We start from the raw sequence: 6000 nt of genomic DNA, 5'->3' as shown, positions 1-6000 counted from the left end.
TTGATTTCATTCTATGGACTTGTAGTTTTCCTAACACTGATTATTAAAAGGATTCTTTACAAATTGTGTTTCACTTGACCATTGATGAACATTAATTAACTATCAATGGATTTGTTTATGAACTTTCTATTCTGTTCTGTGAATAATAAATATGTTGTTTTGGATAGTAAGACTTTGAAAAGTATTTTGAACCCTGATATTATCATGTCTTCAAATTTGTTCTGTTTGCTCAACATTGCTTTGGCTCTTCAAAGTCTTTTCTGGTTCCTTAAAAGTTTTCCTGGTCACTTTTCTATTTCTATGCAGGAACTCCATGGCAGCCATCATCTGCTGCCTTCCAGGCACATTGGCAGGAAGCTGGATTGGAGGTGAGGAGAAGCTGGGAGTTGAATCAGGCACTGTGGTATGGGATATGGGCATCTCAGATGGTGGCTTAAGCCATTGTACCACAGTGCCTATTCTTGCCACAGCTTGCTACAGTAGCCATACTATTTCAAATTCCTATCAGAAGTGCACAAGGTTCCAATGTCTCCACATCCTTATCAACACTTGCTATTTTCTGATTCTGAGAAATATCTGCTGGATTCTCAAAAGTGACTTTATGACTGCTGGCACCATGGACCACTAGGTTAATCCCATATGGGTGCCGGGTTCTAGTCCCGGCTGCTCCTCTTCCAGTCCAGCTCTCTGCTGTGGCCTGGGAAAGCAGTAGAAGATGGCCCAAGTGCTTGGGTGCCTGCACCCGCATGGGAGACCAGGAGGAAGCACCTGGCTCTTGGCTTTGGATCTGTGCAGCGCCAGCCGTAGTGGCCATTTGGGGCATCAACCAACAGAAGGAAGACCTTTCTCTCTGTATCTCTCTCTCACTGTCTAACTCTGTCAAATAAAAAAAAAGTGACTTTATGATATACATATGTTTTTTATAGGTTCTACTACTAAGATGGCAACAAGTCAACAATATGGTTTGATATACAATATTCTAAGAATACTAAAAAGCTTTAAATTTCCTGTATCTTATGAGTTAGCTATAAATGGTCTCATAAACAAGGTATTAGTTCAATGATATCTTTAATTTTTAACCACATGATAAATGTTGAAGCAGTATTTTAGACTATTATGCAACTGGAAAAATATCTCAATTGTCTATTGCAGGATGGTAGAATTAATTATAAATTCAAAGTATAACTTCCTAATCTTTTAATCAGGCAGTATGTTTTAATAAAAGCAAACTACTCATTAAATGTGATCATGGAACAACTTGAAATACACAGAACAAAGGATGAGAAACATGACTGTCCAGGGTTCCCTCATTTTGTGACACTCAGATTTAACTTTTAGGAATGATAAAGGGTAATTTCGGTAGAGGGCAACATTCACATTTAGCTTCCATCTCAGGAGTCGACTTTCTAACTGCCTCAGCTGGGACAGGTTCATGACAGGCTGGCTGTGCTTGAGCCTGCTTTGCCAGCAGCTTTAGATCTGCCATGCACTTGGCAGTTGTCTCCTCTTCCTGCTGTGCACCGTGTGCTTCTCCACCCCGTTTATCATGTGCTCTTGTTCCTTTCCCTGCATCATACTCTGCAGAGATCTGATAGTCCAGGCAATTCTTCACCTCCTTGTATACTCTATGATGCTGTTCCCAGTAAGTCAGCTCCAAGGCCATAGCAATGTTATTCCTCTGCACATCAAAAAGGTAGTGGAGCCACTGAAGCAGAGGCTGCTGTGACTTCTCCAGTTTGTTTGGATTTGTTTGATGGAAGCCTGCTTCACCTCCTCTAGTTGAGTGATTTTTTTTGCTAATTGAGTTTATCAACAAATTTGCTAATTGAGGCACCATATTTTTAATTACATATGCAAGTAACCCTACTATTGATATGGTGGAGAAGGTCCCTGGGGTGATCACATGTATTTCTTTGGATAGACAGTTTAAGTTAAACCCAATTTCAAGCTTGTAGGGTCCTATTATACCAGTTTATGGATAAAGGAACTTGAAGAATTCCTCAGGGATCAGCGTAAGATAAACTTTTCCTCCATATTCAGGGAGAGGTGGTAGAGGGACACGACTTGGCTTCCCTGTGAGGCAGATTCTTGTTGCCTGCTGTACCCCTGAACCTAGAAGCCCTGCATTCTTTAGACAAGGGTCCACTGCGGCAGCACCCGGCACAGCATGGTCAGTGAAAGTCTGCCAAATTTTCTTTATCCATTCATCTGAGGTTGATTCCATATCTTGGCTATCGTGAACAGTACTGCTATAAATATGGCAGAACATGTATCTCTTTTTATAAGAATTTTTTTAAATTATTCATTTGAATCTGTTTTGTTTTTGTAACATTTTAGTTTACATTATGGTCAAAGTCTTAGTGCTCTGCTCAATAAAGAGTTCAACAAATTCATAAAAATTTCAGCAGGGATACAGGCAAGGGCTATAAACTATAGTAAAATGAAAGTGTATTCAACTTCACCCACATAAAGTAAATTTTAAAATTCACAGTTCATTAAAACTATAGTATTATGTGATTCTTAACAACTTGACAAATATTTTAAACAAAATTTTACAAAACACTATATTTGCAGCAAAAATTATACATCCAGGCTTTTCTTTATTATTTTGTTTAAAATTTTACTCCCATATATAAGGAGAATGGGCAACATTTGTCTTTCTGTTTCCAACTTGTTTGACTCATATGATGTCCTTCAGTTGCAGCCATTTTGATGCAAATGATAGAATTTCATTATTTTACAGCTGAATAGTATTTTATTGTGTATATATATATACACATATATATATATGCACACATTCATATGTATATGTATCATTTTCTTTATCCATTATCACATTATCTTGACTATTTTTGCTCAGGATCACCTTAGCTATGATGGGTCTTTTGTGATTCCATATGAATTTTAGGATTTTTTTTCTCATTCTATAAAGATGTCATTTGGTATTTTGATAAGGATTGTATTGAATCTGTAGATTGCTTTAGATAGTATAGATTTTTTTAATCATATTAATTCTTCCAGTTCATGATCTAGGAATATCTGTCCATTTTTGTGTCTTTGATGATTTCTTTCATCAATGTTTTATAATTTTCATTGTAGAGATCTTTTTGCTTCTTGGTTTACATTTATCCCTAAATATTTGATTTTTTGGTTGCTATTGTGAATTGCATTTCTTTTTTTTTATTTTTATTTTGGTAAGTTTGTTCCTGGAATATAAAAAAGCTACTCTTTCCTTTTTTTACAGAAAGAAAGTTTTTTTGTGATATTGAAAAAATTAAGAAGTGAGTGATGTAGGAAGTTAAGACTGAGACATTAATACAAAGTTAGACTCACAATCAGATCTTATCTATAGACTAAAGTAGTCAAACAAAATACACAGTGTACATTCTGAAAAATCTTTTGGTCAGATTTTAATTATACAATTTGTGGTGGGGCAAAGACAAGATGAACAGTTGAACCCAATGAATGCTTATTTGATGATCAAGAAAATAGTTAATTTTTAATGAACTATCTTCATTTTCTCTTATGTTTTTCGATTTTTATTAATATAAAGAAGAGCAAATTTCATGTATTTCTCTTCTTTTTTTGGTGTAAAAAAAGAGGTATTTATTGCAAAGCCAGAGCAATTAATGAGACATCTATTCTTAATTCCAGGGGTCTCCAAGGTCAAAGATAAAGGTTCTTTTTTGCATTTTTTAAAATTTTATTTTGTGTTTTTAGTTTTAAGATTTTTATCAAGTGAGAAAAATGAATAGGAGAATGAGGGCCCTATCTAAAAGAGAGATAAATCTGGATTCTTACTGAGCACCAGGAGCCAGCCACGTGAAAAAGCATGCAGGCCAGAAAGCATGGAGTGGATGGCCCAAAGGCCACGCACTCTGGATGCGCAGGGGCAGCCAGGGTCTGCAATGATGAAAAAGGGAAAAAAGGAAAAATTTTATTTAAGTAATATAAATTTCATGTATTTCATATATACAGATTTAGGAACATAGTGATACCTCCCACCACACTCTCCCTCCCACCCATGCTGCAACCCTTCTTCCTCCTTCCTCTTCTATTGCCATTCTAAATTTTTACAAAGATCTACATTGAGTTTACTTAATGATTGTTAAGTTAACCCTACACTAAGTAAAAGATTTCAACAAATACTATGAAGAAAAAATATACTGTTCCTCAACAGTAGTAGAGACAAGGGCAGTAAACAATCATCGAATCTCAAAATGTCCATTTCATACCAATATATTATATTTTAGATACTCTATTAGTTAATGTATTTCATAGATACAGTTCCAGGAAGCTAACCACTCCCTCCCTCCCTCAATCCCCCCTTTTCCTTTCTTTATTCCTTTTATATTTGCAATAATATATTTTCTTTTTTATTTTATTTAAGGTAAACAAATTTCATGTATTTTATATAAACAGATTTAGGAACATAGTGATATTTCCACTCTACCTCTCTCCAGCCCACATTCCCACTTTTCGTCCTCCTTCCTCTCTTATTCCCTGTCTTAATTTTTACAAGGATCTACTTTCAGTTTACTTAACACTCATTAGATTAACCCTATACCAAGTAAAGAGCTCACAAAAAGTAAGAAGAAAAAACACGGTTCCTCAATAGTAGAGACAAAGGCTGTTAAAACTAATCAAATCTCAAATGTCAGTCTTACACATTACATTTTTGTATTCTGTTAATTACCACAGATCAGGGATAACATAGTATTTATCTTTTTGGGACTGGCCTATTTCACTAAGTATAATGGTTTCCAGTTACATCCATTTTGTTGCAAAAGGTAGGATTTTATTCTTTTTTATGGCTTAGTAGTATTCCATACTATATATGTATATCTTAATTTTTTTATCCAGTCATCAGCTGATGGACATCTGGGTGGATTCCATGTCTTAGCTATTGTGAATTGAGTCACAATAAACATGGGGGTACAAATAAATCTTTCATATGTTTATTTCATTTCCTTTAGGTAAATTCCCAGGAGTGGGATTGCTGGGTCACATGGCGTATCTATTTTCGGGTTTCTGAGGTATCTCCATACTGTCTTCCACAATGGGTGTAAAAGCTTGCATTGCCACCAACAGTGGATTAGGGCATCTTTCCCCCACATCCTTACCAGCATTTGTTGTTTGTTGATTTCTGTATGAGAGCCATTCTAACTGGGGTGAGGTAGATCTTCATTGTGATTTTGATTTGTGATGACTTGTGATCCTGAGGATTTTTTTCATGTTTATGTTGACCATTTGAATTTCCTCTCTTGAAAAAATGCCTGTTCAAGTCCTTTGCCCATTTCTTAACTGGATTGTTTGTTTTATTGTTGTTGAATTTTTTGAGATCTTTATAGATTCTGGATATTAATCCTTTATCAGATTCATAGTTTGCAAATATTTTCTTATAATTTGTTGGTTGCCTCTTCACTTTGTTGAGTGTTTCCTTTGTAGTGCAAAACCTTCTCAATTTGATTTTATCCCACTTGTCAATTTTGGCTTTGATTGCCTGTGCTTCTGGAATCTTTTTTTTAAAGATTTATTTGAAAGTTAGAGTTACACAGAGAGAAGAGAGGCAGAGAGTGGGGTTGGAGGAGTCTTCCATATGCTGGTTCATTCCCCAGTTGACTGCAATGGCTGGAGCTGAGCCAATCAAAACCAGGAGCCAGGAGCTTCTTCCAGGTCTCCCACATGGGCGCAGGGGCCCAAGGACTTAAAGCTATCTTCCACTGTTTTCCCAAGCCATAGCAGAGAGCTGGATTGGAAGTGAGTGGCCAGGTCTTGAACCGGCACCCATGTGGGATGCTGGCACTGCAACCGGCGGCTTTACCAGCTATGCCACAGCACCTGCCCCCTGGCATCTTTTCCAAGAAATGTTTGCCTATGCCAATGTCTTGCAGAGTTTCCCCCAGTGTTCTCTTCCAGTAATTTGATGGTATCATTTTGTACATTTAGATCATTGATTCATTTTGAGTTTATTTTTTATAAGGTGTAAGATACGGGCTT

At 36.3% G+C, this 6000-nt stretch overlaps 1 pseudogene; it reads right to left on the bottom strand.

The window, feature by feature from the left end:
- Positions 1-1327: 1327 nt before the first annotated feature.
- Positions 1328-2269, bottom strand: LOC100345395 (ATP synthase F(0) complex subunit B1, mitochondrial pseudogene; annotated as a pseudogene).
- Between the last annotated feature and the right edge of the window lie 3731 nt (positions 2270-6000).

This window comes from Oryctolagus cuniculus, chromosome 1 (genome assembly GCF_964237555.1).
Source record: "Oryctolagus cuniculus chromosome 1, mOryCun1.1, whole genome shotgun sequence".
Taxonomy (NCBI): Eukaryota; Metazoa; Chordata; class Mammalia; order Lagomorpha; family Leporidae; genus Oryctolagus; species Oryctolagus cuniculus.
The sequence above is the reverse complement of the archived record's forward strand: the minus strand, read 5'-3'. Positions and strand labels throughout refer to the sequence as shown.